Here is a 22428-nt window from a genome sequence, read left to right as displayed (position 1 = left end):
CCACAGAATTTATGCGAAGATAATTCTTGTAAAAGGAGTGTGTGTTTGATGAAAAAAAATTGAACGGAAAAGAAACTCAATACATCGGAGGAAACGACCGATCGCGAGCACTCGGGAAAAATTGGAAAAATCTTTGCAAAAAAATTTTCAGAAATTTTTTGCGAATTTCGCGGAAATCGATGCCCATTTTCGCGATATTTTTCGAGAAAATGGAAAATATAAACAATGGAGAAATCTGGTTTTCCATCTTGTGCAATTGAAAGCGCCACTTTTTTACAGCCTTTTCGATTCCTATTCTCCGATTTGAAGAAAACCCTAATTTGTTTATATTTGAAGAAACCCTAATTTATGTATTTATTTATTTATAAGGAAAGCGTATTTTTACTAATGACGATTAATGCAAAGTAAGTGAACAGCACACGATTTTAAATCTCTACCACACAGGAAGTGAAGTGAAGAGGAAGCCCGTTTTTCGAAAAACTGTCGACCACTGAATACTGGCGAAAAGGGCCCTTTATTACCGTCCTGGATGCCCCCCTCCATTTTCGGAATGTTTGAAAATTGCGCCCGACCTTTCCCGGGAAGCGGGGAGAGAGCTTGCAATACGTCTCGTGTGTCGCTCACAGAGATGGCACGACCTAGCGAAGGACTCCGCGTTGCAATTTACTGTCTCGCCTCCGGACTCCGGGGACGCAATTGCTCCGGCCGTCCTGCCCCCCGCGCCCCCCCAAAACTTTTCTTGCTGCAGGAAAACAAGGAAGCCTTCGGAAACACCCCCGCAGGATCCTACGCGAATTCTCCCCGACCAATGCCACCCCGCGGCGCCTACGCCAATCCTGCGCCCTCCGCCCCAAGTGCTCCGGGGTCGTCCCTACACATGTAAATATTGCAGAAAAGGGCTCCCTTATCGCTTCTCGGCCTTATGGCTAAGATCAAAGTGTAGTATCTGTTCTTATCAGCTTAATATCTGATACGTCCCGCATTGCGGGACCAGAATATTAATCTGATTTTTGGACATTGGCGGGGTACCCGGAGTTTACTCCATCCCTGCCGCGGGTTGGCCCGGCATTGCAGTACCGTCGGGATCGGCCCATCATTAAAAAGGTCCACTTAAAAGCTGATGAGAACAGATTGAAGCTTAAATTGATCCGCGAAAATTATTTATTTTCGCACTTGCAAATTTCAGGCGATCCGGCTGGAAAAATATTCGCGAAATTGCATTTTCGCGGAGAGAAGCGATTTTATTCCATGCGAGCGGAGCAAAAGTAATGTAATCCAAATTGAAGCAGCACAACGAAGTATTAAAAGGAATGAATTATTAAAAGGAGAGAAACTTGGGAAGAAAAAAAATCCCATCTGAAGAGAGTCGTCGTCACTTTAAAGTGTAAGTGTAACAATAAATATAATTTTGTGAAAATAATGCAATTATTTTTTCTGCTTTCAATGCAACGTCAACAACAACAACGTCTTGTCTCCTCAGTATTCCATCATTGGAGACGACGACAACTGTTGAAGAGAGGCGCCGGATCACGTTTCAAACTTTGGCGTGTGACGCCCCTTCCTTCCAGCTGTTTACCTCCCCCCCCGAAGAGATGGCGCGCGCGCGCTCCCGGCAAGGAGCGTCATTCAAGACGACCCGACGCGAATCGACTCGCGGAAATAGGCGAGTTCCACTCTTTTACCTTAGTTTTTGAACACCAATCTTTCCACAGAATTTATGCGAAGATAATTCTTGTAAAAGGAGTGTGTGTTTGATGAAAAAAAATTGAACGGAAAAGAAACTCAATACATCGGAGGAAACGACCGATCGCGAGCACTCGGGAAAAATTGGAAAAATCTTTGCAAAAAAATTTTCAGAAATTTTTTGCGAATTTCGCGGAAATCGATGCCCATTTTCGCGATATTTTTCGAGAAAATGGAAAATATAAACAATGGAGAAATCTGGTTTTCCATCTTGTGCAATTGAAAGCGCCACTTTTTTACAGCCTTTTCGATTCCTATTCTCCGATTTGAAGAAAACCCTAATTTGTTTATATTTGAAGAAACCCTAATTTATGTATTTATTTATTTATAAGGAAAGCGTATTTTTACTAATGACGATTAATGCAAAGTAAGTGAACAGCACACGATTTTAAATCTCTACCACACAGGAAGTGAAGTGAAGAGGAAGCCCGTTTTTCGAAAAACTGTCGACCACTGAATACTGGCGAAAAGGGCCCTTTATTACCGTCCTGGATGCCCCCCTCCATTTTCGGAATGTTTGAAAATTGCGCCCGACCTTTCCCGGGAAGCGGGGAGAGAGCTTGCAATACGTCTCGTGTGTCGCTCACAGAGATGGCACGACCTAGCGAAGGACTCCGCGTTGCAATTTACTGTCTCGCCTCCGGACTCCGGGGACGCAATTGCTCCGGCCGTCCTGCCCCCCGCGCCCCCCCAAAACTTTTCTTGCTGCAGGAAAACAAGGAAGCCTTCGGAAACACCCCCGCAGGATCCTACGCGAATTCTCCCCGACCAATGCCACCCCGCGGCGCCTACGCCAATCCTGCGCCCTCCGCCCCAAGTGCTCCGGGGTCGTCCCTACACATGTAAATATTGCAGAAAAGGGCTCCCTTATCGCTTCTCGGCCTTATGGCTAAGATCAAAGTGTAGTATCTGTTCTTATCAGCTTAATATCTGATACGTCCCGCATTGCGGGACCAGAATATTAATCTGATTTTTGGACATTGGCGGGGTACCCGGAGTTTACTCCATCCCTGCCGCGGGTTGGCCCGGCATTGCAGTACCGTCGGGATCGGCCCATCATTAAAAAGGTCCACTTAAAAGCTGATGAGAACAGATTGAAGCTTAAATTGATCCGCGAAAATTATTTATTTTCGCACTTGCAAATTTCAGGCGATCCGGCTGGAAAAATATTCGCGAAATTGCATTTTCGCGGAGAGAAGCGATTTTATTCCATGCGAGCGGAGCAAAAGTAATGTAATCCAAATTGAAGCAGCACAACGAAGTATTAAAAGGAATGAATTATTAAAAGGAGAGAAACTTGGGAAGAAAAAAAATCCCATCTGAAGAGAGTCGTCGTCACTTTAAAGTGTAAGTGTAACAATAAATATAATTTTGTGAAAATAATGCAATTATTTTTTCTGCTTTCAATGCAACGTCAACAACAACAACGTCTTGTCTCCTCAGTATTCCATCATTGGAGACGACGACAACTGTTGAAGAGAGGCGCCGGATCACGTTTCAAACTTTGGCGTGTGACGCCCCTTCCTTCCAGCTGTTTACCTCCCCCCCCGAAGAGATGGCGCGCGCGCGCTCCCGGCAAGGAGCGTCATTCAAGACGACCCGACGCGAATCGACTCGCGGAAATAGGCGAGTTCCACTCTTTTACCTTAGTTTTTGAACACCAATCTTTCCACAGAATTTATGCGAAGATAATTCTTGTAAAAGGAGTGTGTGTTTGATGAAAAAAAATTGAACGGAAAAGAAACTCAATACATCGGAGGAAACGACCGATCGCGAGCACTCGGGAAAAATTGGAAAAATCTTTGCAAAAAAATTTTCAGAAATTTTTTGCGAATTTCGCGGAAATCGATGCCCATTTTCGCGATATTTTTCGAGAAAATGGAAAATATAAACAATGGAGAAATCTGGTTTTCCATCTTGTGCAATTGAAAGCGCCACTTTTTTACAGCCTTTTCGATTCCTATTCTCCGATTTGAAGAAAACCCTAATTTGTTTATATTTGAAGAAACCCTAATTTATGTATTTATTTATTTATAAGGAAAGCGTATTTTTACTAATGACGATTAATGCAAAGTAAGTGAACAGCACACGATTTTAAATCTCTACCACACAGGAAGTGAAGTGAAGAGGAAGCCCGTTTTTCGAAAAACTGTCGACCACTGAATACTGGCGAAAAGGGCCCTTTATTACCGTCCTGGATGCCCCCCTCCATTTTCGGAATGTTTGAAAATTGCGCCCGACCTTTCCCGGGAAGCGGGGAGAGAGCTTGCAATACGTCTCGTGTGTCGCTCACAGAGATGGCACGACCTAGCGAAGGACTCCGCGTTGCAATTTACTGTCTCGCCTCCGGACTCCGGGGACGCAATTGCTCCGGCCGTCCTGCCCCCCGCGCCCCCCCAAAACTTTTCTTGCTGCAGGAAAACAAGGAAGCCTTCGGAAACACCCCCGCAGGATCCTACGCGAATTCTCCCCGACCAATGCCACCCCGCGGCGCCTACGCCAATCCTGCGCCCTCCGCCCCAAGTGCTCCGGGGTCGTCCCTACACATGTAAATATTGCAGAAAAGGGCTCCCTTATCGCTTCTCGGCCTTATGGCTAAGATCAAAGTGTAGTATCTGTTCTTATCAGCTTAATATCTGATACGTCCCGCATTGCGGGACCAGAATATTAATCTGATTTTTGGACATTGGCGGGGTACCCGGAGTTTACTCCATCCCTGCCGCGGGTTGGCCCGGCATTGCAGTACCGTCGGGATCGGCCCATCATTAAAAAGGTCCACTTAAAAGCTGATGAGAACAGATTGAAGCTTAAATTGATCCGCGAAAATTATTTATTTTCGCACTTGCAAATTTCAGGCGATCCGGCTGGAAAAATATTCGCGAAATTGCATTTTCGCGGAGAGAAGCGATTTTATTCCATGCGAGCGGAGCAAAAGTAATGTAATCCAAATTGAAGCAGCACAACGAAGTATTAAAAGGAATGAATTATTAAAAGGAGAGAAACTTGGGAAGAAAAAAAATCCCATCTGAAGAGAGTCGTCGTCACTTTAAAGTGTAAGTGTAACAATAAATATAATTTTGTGAAAATAATGCAATTATTTTTTCTGCTTTCAATGCAACGTCAACAACAACAACGTCTTGTCTCCTCAGTATTCCATCATTGGAGACGACGACAACTGTTGAAGAGAGGCGCCGGATCACGTTTCAAACTTTGGCGTGTGACGCCCCTTCCTTCCAGCTGTTTACCTCCCCCCCCGAAGAGATGGCGCGCGCGCGCTCCCGGCAAGGAGCGTCATTCAAGACGACCCGACGCGAATCGACTCGCGGAAATAGGCGAGTTCCACTCTTTTACCTTAGTTTTTGAACACCAATCTTTCCACAGAATTTATGCGAAGATAATTCTTGTAAAAGGAGTGTGTGTTTGATGAAAAAAAATTGAACGGAAAAGAAACTCAATACATCGGAGGAAACGACCGATCGCGAGCACTCGGGAAAAATTGGAAAAATCTTTGCAAAAAAATTTTCAGAAATTTTTTGCGAATTTCGCGGAAATCGATGCCCATTTTCGCGATATTTTTCGAGAAAATGGAAAATATAAACAATGGAGAAATCTGGTTTTCCATCTTGTGCAATTGAAAGCGCCACTTTTTTACAGCCTTTTCGATTCCTATTCTCCGATTTGAAGAAAACCCTAATTTGTTTATATTTGAAGAAACCCTAATTTATGTATTTATTTATTTATAAGGAAAGCGTATTTTTACTAATGACGATTAATGCAAAGTAAGTGAACAGCACACGATTTTAAATCTCTACCACACAGGAAGTGAAGTGAAGAGGAAGCCCGTTTTTCGAAAAACTGTCGACCACTGAATACTGGCGAAAAGGGCCCTTTATTACCGTCCTGGATGCCCCCCTCCATTTTCGGAATGTTTGAAAATTGCGCCCGACCTTTCCCGGGAAGCGGGGAGAGAGCTTGCAATACGTCTCGTGTGTCGCTCACAGAGATGGCACGACCTAGCGAAGGACTCCGCGTTGCAATTTACTGTCTCGCCTCCGGACTCCGGGGACGCAATTGCTCCGGCCGTCCTGCCCCCCGCGCCCCCCCAAAACTTTTCTTGCTGCAGGAAAACAAGGAAGCCTTCGGAAACACCCCCGCAGGATCCTACGCGAATTCTCCCCGACCAATGCCACCCCGCGGCGCCTACGCCAATCCTGCGCCCTCCGCCCCAAGTGCTCCGGGGTCGTCCCTACACATGTAAATATTGCAGAAAAGGGCTCCCTTATCGCTTCTCGGCCTTATGGCTAAGATCAAAGTGTAGTATCTGTTCTTATCAGCTTAATATCTGATACGTCCCGCATTGCGGGACCAGAATATTAATCTGATTTTTGGACATTGGCGGGGTACCCGGAGTTTACTCCATCCCTGCCGCGGGTTGGCCCGGCATTGCAGTACCGTCGGGATCGGCCCATCATTAAAAAGGTCCACTTAAAAGCTGATGAGAACAGATTGAAGCTTAAATTGATCCGCGAAAATTATTTATTTTCGCACTTGCAAATTTCAGGCGATCCGGCTGGAAAAATATTCGCGAAATTGCATTTTCGCGGAGAGAAGCGATTTTATTCCATGCGAGCGGAGCAAAAGTAATGTAATCCAAATTGAAGCAGCACAACGAAGTATTAAAAGGAATGAATTATTAAAAGGAGAGAAACTTGGGAAGAAAAAAAATCCCATCTGAAGAGAGTCGTCGTCACTTTAAAGTGTAAGTGTAACAATAAATATAATTTTGTGAAAATAATGCAATTATTTTTTCTGCTTTCAATGCAACGTCAACAACAACAACGTCTTGTCTCCTCAGTATTCCATCATTGGAGACGACGACAACTGTTGAAGAGAGGCGCCGGATCACGTTTCAAACTTTGGCGTGTGACGCCCCTTCCTTCCAGCTGTTTACCTCCCCCCCCGAAGAGATGGCGCGCGCGCGCTCCCGGCAAGGAGCGTCATTCAAGACGACCCGACGCGAATCGACTCGCGGAAATAGGCGAGTTCCACTCTTTTACCTTAGTTTTTGAACACCAATCTTTCCACAGAATTTATGCGAAGATAATTCTTGTAAAAGGAGTGTGTGTTTGATGAAAAAAAATTGAACGGAAAAGAAACTCAATACATCGGAGGAAACGACCGATCGCGAGCACTCGGGAAAAATTGGAAAAATCTTTGCAAAAAAATTTTCAGAAATTTTTTGCGAATTTCGCGGAAATCGATGCCCATTTTCGCGATATTTTTCGAGAAAATGGAAAATATAAACAATGGAGAAATCTGGTTTTCCATCTTGTGCAATTGAAAGCGCCACTTTTTTACAGCCTTTTCGATTCCTATTCTCCGATTTGAAGAAAACCCTAATTTGTTTATATTTGAAGAAACCCTAATTTATGTATTTATTTATTTATAAGGAAAGCGTATTTTTACTAATGACGATTAATGCAAAGTAAGTGAACAGCACACGATTTTAAATCTCTACCACACAGGAAGTGAAGTGAAGAGGAAGCCCGTTTTTCGAAAAACTGTCGACCACTGAATACTGGCGAAAAGGGCCCTTTATTACCGTCCTGGATGCCCCCCTCCATTTTCGGAATGTTTGAAAATTGCGCCCGACCTTTCCCGGGAAGCGGGGAGAGAGCTTGCAATACGTCTCGTGTGTCGCTCACAGAGATGGCACGACCTAGCGAAGGACTCCGCGTTGCAATTTACTGTCTCGCCTCCGGACTCCGGGGACGCAATTGCTCCGGCCGTCCTGCCCCCCGCGCCCCCCCAAAACTTTTCTTGCTGCAGGAAAACAAGGAAGCCTTCGGAAACACCCCCGCAGGATCCTACGCGAATTCTCCCCGACCAATGCCACCCCGCGGCGCCTACGCCAATCCTGCGCCCTCCGCCCCAAGTGCTCCGGGGTCGTCCCTACACATGTAAATATTGCAGAAAAGGGCTCCCTTATCGCTTCTCGGCCTTATGGCTAAGATCAAAGTGTAGTATCTGTTCTTATCAGCTTAATATCTGATACGTCCCGCATTGCGGGACCAGAATATTAATCTGATTTTTGGACATTGGCGGGGTACCCGGAGTTTACTCCATCCCTGCCGCGGGTTGGCCCGGCATTGCAGTACCGTCGGGATCGGCCCATCATTAAAAAGGTCCACTTAAAAGCTGATGAGAACAGATTGAAGCTTAAATTGATCCGCGAAAATTATTTATTTTCGCACTTGCAAATTTCAGGCGATCCGGCTGGAAAAATATTCGCGAAATTGCATTTTCGCGGAGAGAAGCGATTTTATTCCATGCGAGCGGAGCAAAAGTAATGTAATCCAAATTGAAGCAGCACAACGAAGTATTAAAAGGAATGAATTATTAAAAGGAGAGAAACTTGGGAAGAAAAAAAATCCCATCTGAAGAGAGTCGTCGTCACTTTAAAGTGTAAGTGTAACAATAAATATAATTTTGTGAAAATAATGCAATTATTTTTTCTGCTTTCAATGCAACGTCAACAACAACAACGTCTTGTCTCCTCAGTATTCCATCATTGGAGACGACGACAACTGTTGAAGAGAGGCGCCGGATCACGTTTCAAACTTTGGCGTGTGACGCCCCTTCCTTCCAGCTGTTTACCTCCCCCCCCGAAGAGATGGCGCGCGCGCGCTCCCGGCAAGGAGCGTCATTCAAGACGACCCGACGCGAATCGACTCGCGGAAATAGGCGAGTTCCACTCTTTTACCTTAGTTTTTGAACACCAATCTTTCCACAGAATTTATGCGAAGATAATTCTTGTAAAAGGAGTGTGTGTTTGATGAAAAAAAATTGAACGGAAAAGAAACTCAATACATCGGAGGAAACGACCGATCGCGAGCACTCGGGAAAAATTGGAAAAATCTTTGCAAAAAAATTTTCAGAAATTTTTTGCGAATTTCGCGGAAATCGATGCCCATTTTCGCGATATTTTTCGAGAAAATGGAAAATATAAACAATGGAGAAATCTGGTTTTCCATCTTGTGCAATTGAAAGCGCCACTTTTTTACAGCCTTTTCGATTCCTATTCTCCGATTTGAAGAAAACCCTAATTTGTTTATATTTGAAGAAACCCTAATTTATGTATTTATTTATTTATAAGGAAAGCGTATTTTTACTAATGACGATTAATGCAAAGTAAGTGAACAGCACACGATTTTAAATCTCTACCACACAGGAAGTGAAGTGAAGAGGAAGCCCGTTTTTCGAAAAACTGTCGACCACTGAATACTGGCGAAAAGGGCCCTTTATTACCGTCCTGGATGCCCCCCTCCATTTTCGGAATGTTTGAAAATTGCGCCCGACCTTTCCCGGGAAGCGGGGAGAGAGCTTGCAATACGTCTCGTGTGTCGCTCACAGAGATGGCACGACCTAGCGAAGGACTCCGCGTTGCAATTTACTGTCTCGCCTCCGGACTCCGGGGACGCAATTGCTCCGGCCGTCCTGCCCCCCGCGCCCCCCCAAAACTTTTCTTGCTGCAGGAAAACAAGGAAGCCTTCGGAAACACCCCCGCAGGATCCTACGCGAATTCTCCCCGACCAATGCCACCCCGCGGCGCCTACGCCAATCCTGCGCCCTCCGCCCCAAGTGCTCCGGGGTCGTCCCTACACATGTAAATATTGCAGAAAAGGGCTCCCTTATCGCTTCTCGGCCTTATGGCTAAGATCAAAGTGTAGTATCTGTTCTTATCAGCTTAATTTCCTTTGATTTGTATTTTTTAACGTAAATTTTCCTCCCGATCTTTTTCATGAACAGCTACACTTTCGTTTCCGTGCCTCTCTGAAGAGTCCCGGATGGGCCCCCACCAGTGGTAAGCCCCCCGGGATACTCTCAGAGAGAAGGGGTAACAGGACACTAGGCGCCTGCTCTGCTCACTTCCCCTCTTTCTCCCCCCCCTCCCCCAATGGCCCCACGGTCCATTGCCTCCTCAAGGCGGGCCGTGGGACCCAATGCCCCTTCTGGGCTCCCCGGATCCACTACGGATCATCCGAATCGCCCCTTCTGGGCGAATATCCCCCGGGCTGGCACCGGATCCTTCAGATCCGACGCCGTTTCAAAGCCCCCCTCCCCCGGGCGCACTGCCGGATCCCTTCTGGACCGGCAGCCTAAGCACCGGGTTTCCCCCGTCCCCTGGTGCACTGCCGGGTCCCTTCTGGACCGGTAGTTTGAGCACCAAGCCGCCCCCGACCCCTGGTGCAGCGCCAGGCCTCTTCCAGGCCGGTGTAGTGTGCACCAGGTTTCCCTCGCTTCCCCCGATCCGCGGGCGCGTCACGCCCGATCGGTGGTGAATAATTTAATTCTCCCCCCTCCTCCCCGGCCCCCTCAGGGCACCAGGGGACGCCCTCCGTCGAGTCCCGTAAGGACCGACGCAGAGCGGGCGATTCAAACGGCGCGCGCTTCGCCAAGACCCGTTTTTCCGCTTTTCCCGCCATCCCGTTGGTAAATTCACGCTCGGTGCGCCTCACGCCCGACGGAATTACCACTCATTCCTCCCCTGATCGCAATACTCGGTGAAAGACGTCATCTTTCACAGTTGCGACAGGAAAACTCCCTAAAACATTCAAATCTCCTCCCGGTCCCGCCCAGAAGGGCCGAGAAGCGTGGTAGTGCGCCCTCAGCGCCAACCCTCGGCGGCCGCCTGAACTTTCTCCAGGCGGACGCCGCCGCGCATTTCAAAAGTTTGAAAATTGTAATTTTCTATTTCGCGGCCCTTCAGGCCGCGGAAAAGACCCCCCGTACCCCCGTTGTTACCTTTTGGCCATTGTTAATGTCCTTAGAAATTTTTATAGCCCTTAAAAGGACAATTTTTCCTTTTCCCGTCCTTAAAAGGACGATTTAATTAACGATTTAATTAAACTTCTTCCACGGTCCTTAAGACCGCGGAAGAGTGCCCCCCGGCCCCTCCCCATGCGCTAACAACCCCCAATGCCCCCACGTCCCCCCCGTAAAAACGGGGGGGCGGGGGCCGCGAAAAAAGCCCCGGAAACACCGGGTGCCAAAACCTCCGCCCCCCCATCCTCCTCTCGTACTTTGCGAAGGAGGAGAGCCGAGGCATCAGCGCCCGGCTCCCCCACTACTCCCCCCGCCCCCCCTAGGTCACCCGGCGGCGCGCCCGAATGCGATTCGCCGCTAAGGACGCGCCGTCCCCGTCCATTTGTACGCTATGGCTCACCAGTGTATTCTAATGTATCTTCTCCTTCTTCTTCTCCTTCTTGCGTCCGAAAGATCCCCTTAGAGACCTTTTCCCCCCTTTCTGACGTCACCTATTCCCCCCCTCACTCCCGCTCTTCCTCTCCTCCCTCCCCATCCCTCGACGACTTCACGACGCCCCCGGATTCATCCTCGGCCAGACGTCCAGCGCTGGTTCCTTCCCAGGACTCTCCCCAGACAGCCCCCGTCCCCCAGACGACTGACAGGGTCACGACGAGTCTCCTGACCGGCACCACGGTGTCGGCCAAGAGAGTCGATAATCAACTTGTGGTTTTCTTCCCCGTGGCGGATAGCTTAGGTTGCACCGAGCCCGGATGCCCCACGTCATTCCGAGCTTCTGCGTGGACGGCGACAAGGAGAAGCCTGCTGAGGCACCTCAAGGAGCAGCACGGCCTGACACTGACATCCGTCAACGCCTGCTCCATCTGCGGCAAGACTATCGGCCGCAAGCCATCCACGCACCCTTGCTTGAAGGGAGGTACCAGCAAGGAAGCGGAAGAACCTGAGGCATTCCGGTATCGGTGCGAACAATGCACCTTTGCATGTCCTACCCGCCGTGGATTAGCGAACCACAAGTCGACCCATAAAAGACCTCCCCCCTTGATTGTCCCCCTTCAGGAGGCAATCGAGGAGACTGCTAGATGCGCAACGCCGCCCAACGTGACCGAGGTGCAAATTTCCGTACCAAGAGCAGCTGAACCGGCCGAACACCCGGAGCCGGAACCGCCCCCCGTGATCGGTGACTTTGAGATCCCGTCACCGCCGCCTGGAAATGAAGAACATCCGCCACCAGCAGAAGCAGCAGAAGATCTGGCAGCACCACGACCTGTCGGGCCCACAGGAGGACCGAAGGAGAAACTGTGGCTCGACCGATTGGCCAATACATCCGGCCAATCATGGGAAGAATTCGAGGTCGTGGTAGAAGAACTGGTGGCCAGCATCCAGGCGGAGCGGAAAAAGGAGGCAAAGGAAGCAGACGGAAAGGAAGCACCTCGGCCGCGAAACGTTGCGCATAAACCACCGACCAGACGCAGACAAGTACCGGACTACGACGCCAAAAAGGCGTCGGACATACAAAAACTCTTCCGGAGCCACCCCAGAAGGGCAGTTGAAAGCATCCTTTCTGAGAAGTCTCCCTATTGCGATATACCCGCGGAGGAGGTGGAAAAGCATTTCCGCCAAATCTACGGGGATGTCGGGATTGGGGGCTTCGAAGATACGGATGATGAATCGGTCTACCGTCGAACAACGGAGACCGAGAAGAAACTGCTCCTCGAAAGGGTGACTCCTGAAGAGGTGACGAGACGCATGTCTAGGACGAAGAACACCGCTCCAGGCCCCGATGGCCTCACCTACGGCGACCTGAGGGCGGTCGATAGACATGGACTTATTCTTTCTGCAATCTTTGACAGGTGCCTGAAGGAGGCCAGAACACCGGCCTCGTGGAAGACCTCTCGAACCGTCCTCCTGCACAAAGGGGGGGACCGCCGGGACATCGGCAACTGGAGGCCCATTGCGCTTGGCAATACCATCGCCAAGCTATACGCCGGGGTGCTGGCTGACCGCATACTATCCTGGGCGGTCAGCGGGAAGAAGATGCACCCGGCTCAAAAGGGCTTCCGGGAGTTCGAGGGGTGCCACGAGCACAATTTCACCCTTCAGACAGCTGTCGACGAGGCAAGACGCAGACACTCCCACATCGCACTGGCTTGGCTTGACCTTCGAAACGCGTTCGGGTCCATTCCGCACCAGCACCTCCAGAAGACCTTAAGGAGGATGGACTTGCCTGAGGAGATGAGGAGGACCGTGGAGGAGCTGCAGAAGGGCTCCACGGTAGTGAAGACGTCCAGCGGCGACACCGGCGTCATTGACATCTGCGCCGGTGTCAAGCAGGGGTGCCCGTTATCGCCGACCATCTTCAATCTGGGGATGGAGCCGGTGATACGGGCGGTCGCTGGAGAAGCAGGCAAGTCCGGAGTCGTCGTCCAGGGGCAGGACATCGCCATCCTGGCATACGCCGACGACTTGGTGCTGGTGGCCCGAGACGAGGAGCACCTGCAGCGCCTGCTGACCATCGCAGGAGAGAAGGCAACAGCAGCAGGATTAGAATTCAAGCCAAGCAAGTGCGCCACGCTGGACCTAAATTTCTCTACGAACCAGCCCGTGCAGCCGTCCCAGCTAACCATCCAGGGATCGGCCATCTCCAGTCTGAAGGACGGCGTCGCGTACCGGTACCTCGGGGTCCCCTTCGGTTTCCACGTGGACCAGACGCCCGAGGAGGACCTGGTGCGCTTGGGCGAGGACGTCAGCAAGATCGACGAGTCTCTCCTCGCCCCGTGGCAGAAGATCGCCGCCACCAACATCTTCCTGCTGCCCAGACTGGAGTTCATCTTGCGGGCTGGTAACGTAAAGAAAAAATATCTGACTGACATTGACAAGAAGCTGAAGGCCTGCGCAAAGGGCTGGCTCCATTTGCCCAAAAGGGCATCGCCTGAGATGGTCTTCATTGGCCATCAACATGGCGGCGCAGGTCTTCTCCCTCTTTCTGACTTGACCGACATCTTGACCATTGTACAGGGTTATAGACTCCTCCATTCCCGTGACCCCAACGTGAGAGTGCTCGCCTGGGGTCGCCTGAGGGAGGTAGTGCGGAGGAAGCTGAGGAGGCCGCCAACCACCGGTGATCTCGCAGAGTACCTTAGCGGTAGTCTGCGGGATGACTTTGGAAGGGAAAGCGGTGACTTCAGCTCCCTCTTCACGCAGGTTCGTTCCGCGTCACGCCGTATCGCCGCGCGCATTGGATTGAGTTGGAGATGGTCGGACGAGCTAAAGGAGATGCAGATTTCGTTCCGCGACATGAATGACGGTTCAGAAGATCGACCACCTTTCATCAGGGTTCCCCCGAAGGCCGTGAGGCAACTGACGGGTGCCCTGAAGGTCGCGGTGCGGCGCTACTACCTGAACAAGGTAAGCGCCAAGCCCGACCAAGGTAAAGTCATTCGTGCCTCGGCGAAGTCTGAAGCCTCCAATCACTTCCTGGCAGGAGGGAGGTACACCAGGTTTTGTGATTGGAGGTTCATCTTTAGGGCTCGGCTCGACCTGCTCCCACTCAATGCCTGTCGCCGTTGGGAAACCAACGGGGACAAGCGGTGTCGGCGATGCGGCTACGCGGAAGAGACCCTGCCCCATGTCATTAACCACTGTACAATGCATTCAAGGACGTGGCAGCGTAGACATAACGCTGTCCAAGACCGACTCTACAAGGCTCTGATTGGACGCCGGGGAAAAGGTGACGATGAAATCAGAGTCAACAAACAAGTACCTGGCACCGACTCGACTCTTAGACCAGACCTGGTTATAACTAACCAGGCCGACAAGACTGTGACTCTGATCGACGTAGCGGTCCCATTCGAGAATACGGACGACGCACTGCTGGCAGCCAGGACCGCAAAGGAGGAGAAGTATGCCGCCCTGGCAGAGACCATCCGCCAGCAGGGAAGCAGAACATCGGTCGCCGCCATCGTCGTGGGAAGCCTGGGGACTTGGGACCCGAAGAACGATCCCGTCCTGAAATCCCTGGGCCTACCTCGACGATACTGCAACACCATGCGGCGGCTAATGGTGAGCGACGTCATCCGATGGTCGCGGGACTGCTACGTCGAGCACATCACGGGTCACCGACAATACGAGGACGGCTCCGGAGGCTGAAACAAAGACAAAAGTGAAGTCGTATTAAAATCATTTTCCCTTTTTTTTTTCCTTTTTCCGTACTTCTTCTTTTGTAAAACCTTTTTCTGTCCCCTTTCTTTTATGAGCCATAGTGTATAAATGGACAAAATGCCGTAGTTTATAAACGGCTCCCCAAGTGTCACCCCCCCCTAAAGTGAAACCCCCCAAAATGTGAACATATTACCTGTACTATATAAAAAAAAAACAAATGTGTGAGAAGCAGTATAACCATATAAACATTCCCTGAAAAAAAAAAGGGCAAAGACTTGTTCCCCGGCTCCCTCACTTGGAGGGAGCCGGACTTGTATCAAATATACATATGTAAGTTGCTAATTGAATATTTTAAACTCTGTATTTAAAGAATTTTAAATAAACATTTTTATCTGTTCTTATCAGCTTAATATCTGATACGTCCCGCATTGCGGGACCAGAATATTAATCTGATTTTTGGACATTGGCGGGGTACCCGGAGTTTACTCCATCCCTGCCGCGGGTTGGCCCGGCATTGCAGTACCGTCGGGATCGGCCCATCATTAAAAAGGTCCACTTAAAAGCTGATGAGAACAGATTGAAGCTTAAATTGATCCGCGAAAATTATTTATTTTCGCACTTGCAAATTTCAGGCGATCCGGCTGGAAAAATATTCGCGAAATTGCATTTTCGCGGAGAGAAGCGATTTTATTCCATGCGAGCGGAGCAAAAGTAATGTAATCCAAATTGAAGCAGCACAACGAAGTATTAAAAGGAATGAATTATTAAAAGGAGAGAAACTTGGGAAGAAAAAAAATCCCATCTGAAGAGAGTCGTCGTCACTTTAAAGTGTAAGTGTAACAATAAATATAATTTTGTGAAAATAATGCAATTATTTTTTCTGCTTTCAATGCAACGTCAACAACAACAACGTCTTGTCTCCTCAGTATTCCATCATTGGAGACGACGACAACTGTTGAAGAGAGGCGCCGGATCACGTTTCAAACTTTGGCGTGTGACGCCCCTTCCTTCCAGCTGTTTACCTCCCCCCCCGAAGAGATGGCGCGCGCGCGCTCCCGGCAAGGAGCGTCATTCAAGACGACCCGACGCGAATCGACTCGCGGAAATAGGCGAGTTCCACTCTTTTACCTTAGTTTTTGAACACCAATCTTTCCACAGAATTTATGCGAAGATAATTCTTGTAAAAGGAGTGTGTGTTTGATGAAAAAAAATTGAACGGAAAAGAAACTCAATACATCGGAGGAAACGACCGATCGCGAGCACTCGGGAAAAATTGGAAAAATCTTTGCAAAAAAATTTTCAGAAATTTTTTGCGAATTTCGCGGAAATCGATGCCCATTTTCGCGATATTTTTCGAGAAAATGGAAAATATAAACAATGGAGAAATCTGGTTTTCCATCTTGTGCAATTGAAAGCGCCACTTTTTTACAGCCTTTTCGATTCCTATTCTCCGATTTGAAGAAAACCCTAATTTGTTTATATTTGAAGAAACCCTAATTTATGTATTTATTTATTTATAAGGAAAGCGTATTTTTACTAATGACGATTAATGCAAAGTAAGTGAACAGCACACGATTTTAAATCTCTACCACACAGGAAGTGAAGTGAAGAGGAAGCCCGTTTTTCGAAAAACTGTCGACCACTGAATACTGGCGAAAAGGGCCCTTTATTACCGTCCTGGATGCCCCCCTCCATTTTCGGAATGTTTGAAAATTGCGCCCGACCTTTCCCGGGAAGCGGGGAGAGAGCTTGCAATACGTCTCGTGTGTCGCTCACAGAGATGGCACGACCTAGCGAAGGACTCCGCGTTGCAATTTACTGTCTCGCCTCCGGACTCCGGGGACGCAATTGCTCCGGCCGTCCTGCCCCCCGCGCCCCCCCAAAACTTTTCTTGCTGCAGGAAAACAAGGAAGCCTTCGGAAACACCCCCGCAGGATCCTACGCGAATTCTCCCCGACCAATGCCACCCCGCGGCGCCTACGCCAATCCTGCGCCCTCCGCCCCAAGTGCTCCGGGGTCGTCCCTACACATGTAAATATTGCAGAAAAGGGCTCCCTTATCGCTTCTCGGCCTTATGGCTAAGATCAAAGTGTAGTATCTGTTCTTATCAGCTTAATATCTGATACGTCCCGCATTGCGGGACCAGAATATTAATCTGATTTTTGGACATTGGCGGGGTACCCGGAGTTTACTCCATCCCTGCCGCGGGTTGGCCCGGCATTGCAGTACCGTCGGGATCGGCCCATCATTAAAAAGGTCCACTTAAAAGCTGATGAGAACAGATTGAAGCTTAAATTGATCCGCGAAAATTATTTATTTTCGCACTTGCAAATTTCAGGCGATCCGGCTGGAAAAATATTCGCGAAATTGCATTTTCGCGGAGAGAAGCGATTTTATTCCATGCGAGCGGAGCAAAAGTAATGTAATCCAAATTGAAGCAGCACAACGAAGTATTAAAAGGAATGAATTATTAAAAGGAGAGAAACTTGGGAAGAAAAAAAATCCCATCTGAAGAGAGTCGTCGTCACTTTAAAGTGTAAGTGTAACAATAAATATAATTTTGTGAAAATAATGCAATTATTTTTTCTGCTTTCAATGCAACGTCAACAACAACAACGTCTTGTCTCCTCAGTATTCCATCATTGGAGACGACGACAACTGTTGAAGAGAGGCGCCGGATCACGTTTCAAACTTTGGCGTGTGACGCCCCTTCCTTCCAGCTGTTTACCTCCCCCCCCGAAGAGATGGCGCGCGCGCGCTCCCGGCAAGGAGCGTCATTCAAGACGACCCGACGCGAATCGACTCGCGGAAATAGGCGAGTTCCACTCTTTTACCTTAGTTTTTGAACACCAATCTTTCCACAGAATTTATGCGAAGATAATTCTTGTAAAAGGAGTGTGTGTTTGATGAAAAAAAATTGAACGGAAAAGAAACTCAATACATCGGAGGAAACGACCGATCGCGAGCACTCGGGAAAAATTGGAAAAATCTTTGCAAAAAAATTTTCAGAAATTTTTTGCGAATTTCGCGGAAATCGATGCCCATTTTCGCGATATTTTTCGAGAAAATGGAAAATATAAACAATGGAGAAATCTGGTTTTCCATCTTGTGCAATTGAAAGCGCCACTTTTTTACAGCCTTTTCGATTCCTATTCTCCGATTTGAAGAAAACCCTAATTTGTTTATATTTGAAGAAACCCTAATTTATGTATTTATTTATTTATAAGGAAAGCGTATTTTTACTAATGACGATTAATGCAAAGTAAGTGAACAGCACACGATTTTAAATCTCTACCACACAGGAAGTGAAGTGAAGAGGAAGCCCGTTTTTCGAAAAACTGTCGACCACTGAATACTGGCGAAAAGGGCCCTTTATTACCGTCCTGGATGCCCCCCTCCATTTTCGGAATGTTTGAAAATTGCGCCCGACCTTTCCCGGGAAGCGGGGAGAGAGCTTGCAATACGTCTCGTGTGTCGCTCACAGAGATGGCACGACCTAGCGAAGGACTCCGCGTTGCAATTTACTGTCTCGCCTCCGGACTCCGGGGACGCAATTGCTCCGGCCGTCCTGCCCCCCGCGCCCCCCCAAAACTTTTCTTGCTGCAGGAAAACAAGGAAGCCTTCGGAAACACCCCCGCAGGATCCTACGCGAATTCTCCCCGACCAATGCCACCCCGCGGCGCCTACGCCAATCCTGCGCCCTCCGCCCCAAGTGCTCCGGGGTCGTCCCTACACATGTAAATATTGCAGAAAAGGGCTCCCTTATCGCTTCTCGGCCTTATGGCTAAGATCAAAGTGTAGTATCTGTTCTTATCAGCTTAATATCTGATACGTCCCGCATTGCGGGACCAGAATATTAATCTGATTTTTGGACATTGGCGGGGTACCCGGAGTTTACTCCATCCCTGCCGCGGGTTGGCCCGGCATTGCAGTACCGTCGGGATCGGCCCATCATTAAAAAGGTCCACTTAAAAGCTGATGAGAACAGATTGAAGCTTAAATTGATCCGCGAAAATTATTTATTTTCGCACTTGCAAATTTCAGGCGATCCGGCTGGAAAAATATTCGCGAAATTGCATTTTCGCGGAGAGAAGCGATTTTATTCCATGCGAGCGGAGCAAAAGTAATGTAATCCAAATTGAAGCAGCACAACGAAGTATTAAAAGGAATGAATTATTAAAAGGAGAGAAACTTGGGAAGAAAAAAAATCCCATCTGAAGAGAGTCGTCGTCACTTTAAAGTGTAAGTGTAACAATAAATATAATTTTGTGAAAATAATGCAATTATTTTTTCTGCTTTCAATGCAACGTCAACAACAACAACGTCTTGTCTCCTCAGTATTCCATCATTGGAGACGACGACAACTGTTGAAGAGAGGCGCCGGATCACGTTTCAAACTTTGGCGTGTGACGCCCCTTCCTTCCAGCTGTTTACCTCCCCCCCCGAAGAGATGGCGCGCGCGCGCTCCCGGCAAGGAGCGTCATTCAAGACGACCCGACGCGAATCGACTCGCGGAAATAGGCGAGTTCCACTCTTTTACCTTAGTTTTTGAACACCAATCTTTCCACAGAATTTATGCGAAGATAATTCTTGTAAAAGGAGTGTGTGTTTGATGAAAAAAAATTGAACGGAAAAGAAACTCAATACATCGGAGGAAACGACCGATCGCGAGCACTCGGGAAAAATTGGAAAAATCTTTGCAAAAAAATTTTCAGAAATTTTTTGCGAATTTCGCGGAAATCGATGCCCATTTTCGCGATATTTTTCGAGAAAATGGAAAATATAAACAATGGAGAAATCTGGTTTTCCATCTTGTGCAATTGAAAGCGCCACTTTTTTACAGCCTTTTCGATTCCTATTCTCCGATTTGAAGAAAACCCTAATTTGTTTATATTTGAAGAAACCCTAATTTATGTATTTATTTATTTATAAGGAAAGCGTATTTTTACTAATGACGATTAATGCAAAGTAAGTGAACAGCACACGATTTTAAATCTCTACCACACAGGAAGTGAAGTGAAGAGGAAGCCCGTTTTTCGAAAAACTGTCGACCACTGAATACTGGCGAAAAGGGCCCTTTATTACCGTCCTGGATGCCCCCCTCCATTTTCGGAATGTTTGAAAATTGCGCCCGACCTTTCCCGGGAAGCGGGGAGAGAGCTTGCAATACGTCTCGTGTGTCGCTCACAGAGATGGCACGACCTAGCGAAGGACTCCGCGTTGCAATTTACTGTCTCGCCTCCGGACTCCGGGGACGCAATTGCTCCGGCCGTCCTGCCCCCCGCGCCCCCCCAAAACTTTTCTTGCTGCAGGAAAACAAGGAAGCCTTCGGAAACACCCCCGCAGGATCCTACGCGAATTCTCCCCGACCAATGCCACCCCGCGGCGCCTACGCCAATCCTGCGCCCTCCGCCCCAAGTGCTCCGGGGTCGTCCCTACACATGTAAATATTGCAGAAAAGGGCTCCCTTATCGCTTCTCGGCCTTATGGCTAAGATCAAAGTGTAGTATCTGTTCTTATCAGCTTAATATCTGATACGTCCCGCATTGCGGGACCAGAATATTAATCTGATTTTTGGACATTGGCGGGGTACCCGGAGTTTACTCCATCCCTGCCGCGGGTTGGCCCGGCATTGCAGTACCGTCGGGATCGGCCCATCATTAAAAAGGTCCACTTAAAAGCTGATGAGAACAGATTGAAGCTTAAATTGATCCGCGAAAATTATTTATTTTCGCACTTGCAAATTTCAGGCGATCCGGCTGGAAAAATATTCGCGAAATTGCATTTTCGCGGAGAGAAGCGATTTTATTCCATGCGAGCGGAGCAAAAGTAATGTAATCCAAATTGAAGCAGCACAACGAAGTATTAAAAGGAATGAATTATTAAAAGGAGAGAAACTTGGGAAGAAAAAAAATCCCATCTGAAGAGAGTCGTCGTCACTTTAAAGTGTAAGTGTAACAATAAATATAATTTTGTGAAAATAATGCAATTATTTTTTCTGCTTTCAATGCAACGTCAACAACAACAACGTCTTGTCTCCTCAGTATTCCATCATTGGAGACGACGACAACTGTTGAAGAGAGGCGCCGGATCACGTTTCAAACTTTGGCGTGTGACGCCCCTTCCTTCCAGCTGTTTACCTCCCCCCCCGAAGAGATGGCGCGCGCGCGCTCCCGGCAAGGAGCGTCATTCAAGACGACCCGACGCGAATCGACTCGCGGAAATAGGCGAGTTCCACTCTTTTACCTTAGTTTTTGAACACCAATCTTTCCACAGAATTTATGCGAAGATAATTCTTGTAAAAGGAGTGTGTGTTTGATGAAAAAAAATTGAACGGAAAAGAAACTCAATACATCGGAGGAAACGACCGATCGCGAGCACTCGGGAAAAATTGGAAAAATCTTTGCAAAAAAATTTTCAGAAATTTTTTGCGAATTTCGCGGAAATCGATGCCCATTTTCGCGATATTTTTCGAGAAAATGGAAAATATAAACAATGGAGAAATCTGGTTTTCCATCTTGTGCAATTGAAAGCGCCACTTTTTTACAGCCTTTTCGATTCCTATTCTCCGATTTGAAGAAAACCCTAATTTGTTTATATTTGAAGAAACCCTAATTTATGTATTTATTTATTTATAAGGAAAGCGTATTTTTACTAATGACGATTAATGCAAAGTAAGTGAACAGCACACGATTTTAAATCTCTACCACACAGGAAGTGAAGTGAAGAGGAAGCCCGTTTTTCGAAAAACTGTCGACCACTGAATACTGGCGAAAAGGGCCCTTTATTACCGTCCTGGATGCCCCCCTCCATTTTCGGAATGTTTGAAAATTGCGCCCGACCTTTCCCGGGAAGCGGGGAGAGAGCTTGCAATACGTCTCGTGTGTCGCTCACAGAGATGGCACGACCTAGCGAAGGACTCCGCGTTGCAATTTACTGTCTCGCCTCCGGACTCCGGGGACGCAATTGCTCCGGCCGTCCTGCCCCCCGCGCCCCCCCAAAACTTTTCTTGCTGCAGGAAAACAAGGAAGCCTTCGGAAACACCCCCGCAGGATCCTACGCGAATTCTCCCCGACCAATGCCACCCCGCGGCGCCTACGCCAATCCTGCGCCCTCCGCCCCAAGTGCTCCGGGGTCGTCCCTACACATGTAAATATTGCAGAAAAGGGCTCCCTTATCGCTTCTCGGCCTTATGGCTAAGATCAAAGTGTAGTATCTGTTCTTATCAGCTTAATATCTGATACGTCCCGCATTGCGGGACCAGAATATTAATCTGATTTTTGGACATTGGCGGGGTACCCGGAGTTTACTCCATCCCTGCCGCGGGTTGGCCCGGCATTGCAGTACCGTCGGGATCGGCCCATCATTAAAAAGGTCCACTTAAAAGCTGATGAGAACAGATTGAAGCTTAAATTGATCCGCGAAAATTATTTATTTTCGCACTTGCAAATTTCAGGCGATCCGGCTGGAAAAATATTCGCGAAATTGCATTTTCGCGGAGAGAAGCGATTTTATTCCATGCGAGCGGAGCAAAAGTAATGTAATCCAAATTGAAGCAGCACAACGAAGTATTAAAAGGAATGAATTATTAAAAGGAGAGAAACTTGGGAAGAAAAAAAATCCCATCTGAAGAGAGTCGTCGTCACTTTAAAGTGTAAGTGTAACAATAAATATAATTTTGTGAAAATAATGCAATTATTT

At 48.1% G+C, this 22428-nt stretch overlaps 10 non-coding genes and 1 pseudogene across 10 annotated transcripts; all 11 read left to right on the top strand.

Moving 5' to 3' along the window:
• The first annotated feature begins 906 nt into the window (after positions 1-906).
• LOC139698434 (U2 spliceosomal RNA) lies at positions 907-1099 on the top strand. Its single transcript, XR_011702929.1, has one exon. It is a non-coding gene; the product is annotated as a U2 spliceosomal RNA (small nuclear RNA).
• A 1513-nt stretch (positions 1100-2612) lies between these two features.
• Positions 2613-2805, top strand: LOC139698432 (U2 spliceosomal RNA). The gene has a single exon (XR_011702928.1). It is a non-coding gene; the product is annotated as a U2 spliceosomal RNA (small nuclear RNA).
• A 1513-nt stretch (positions 2806-4318) lies between these two features.
• LOC139698431 (U2 spliceosomal RNA) lies at positions 4319-4511 on the top strand. The gene has a single exon (XR_011702927.1). It is a non-coding gene; the product is annotated as a U2 spliceosomal RNA (small nuclear RNA).
• A 1513-nt stretch (positions 4512-6024) lies between these two features.
• On the top strand, positions 6025-6217 carry LOC139698430 (U2 spliceosomal RNA). Its single transcript, XR_011702926.1, has one exon. It is a non-coding gene; the product is annotated as a U2 spliceosomal RNA (small nuclear RNA).
• Positions 6218-7730: 1513 nt separating this feature from the next.
• LOC139698429 (U2 spliceosomal RNA) lies at positions 7731-7923 on the top strand. Its single transcript, XR_011702925.1, has one exon. It is a non-coding gene; the product is annotated as a U2 spliceosomal RNA (small nuclear RNA).
• A 1513-nt stretch (positions 7924-9436) lies between these two features.
• LOC139698446 (U2 spliceosomal RNA) lies at positions 9437-9542 on the top strand (annotated as a pseudogene).
• Positions 9543-15083: 5541 nt separating this feature from the next.
• On the top strand, positions 15084-15272 carry LOC139698441 (U2 spliceosomal RNA). Its single transcript, XR_011702937.1, has one exon. It is a non-coding gene; the product is annotated as a U2 spliceosomal RNA (small nuclear RNA).
• A 1513-nt stretch (positions 15273-16785) lies between these two features.
• On the top strand, positions 16786-16978 carry LOC139698428 (U2 spliceosomal RNA). The gene has a single exon (XR_011702924.1). It is a non-coding gene; the product is annotated as a U2 spliceosomal RNA (small nuclear RNA).
• Positions 16979-18491: 1513 nt separating this feature from the next.
• LOC139698427 (U2 spliceosomal RNA) lies at positions 18492-18684 on the top strand. The gene has a single exon (XR_011702923.1). It is a non-coding gene; the product is annotated as a U2 spliceosomal RNA (small nuclear RNA).
• A 1513-nt stretch (positions 18685-20197) lies between these two features.
• Positions 20198-20390, top strand: LOC139698451 (U2 spliceosomal RNA). Its single transcript, XR_011702942.1, has one exon. It is a non-coding gene; the product is annotated as a U2 spliceosomal RNA (small nuclear RNA).
• A 1513-nt stretch (positions 20391-21903) lies between these two features.
• Positions 21904-22096, top strand: LOC139698450 (U2 spliceosomal RNA). Its single transcript, XR_011702941.1, has one exon. It is a non-coding gene; the product is annotated as a U2 spliceosomal RNA (small nuclear RNA).
• Positions 22097-22428: the final 332 nt, after the last annotated feature.

This window comes from Hetaerina americana, unplaced genomic scaffold (genome assembly GCF_022747635.1).
Source record: "Hetaerina americana unplaced genomic scaffold, ioHetAmer1.1.p SCAF_854, whole genome shotgun sequence".
Classification (NCBI taxonomy): Eukaryota; Metazoa; Arthropoda; class Insecta; order Odonata; family Calopterygidae; genus Hetaerina; species Hetaerina americana.
This window is presented reverse-complemented; position numbering and strand designations above follow the sequence as displayed.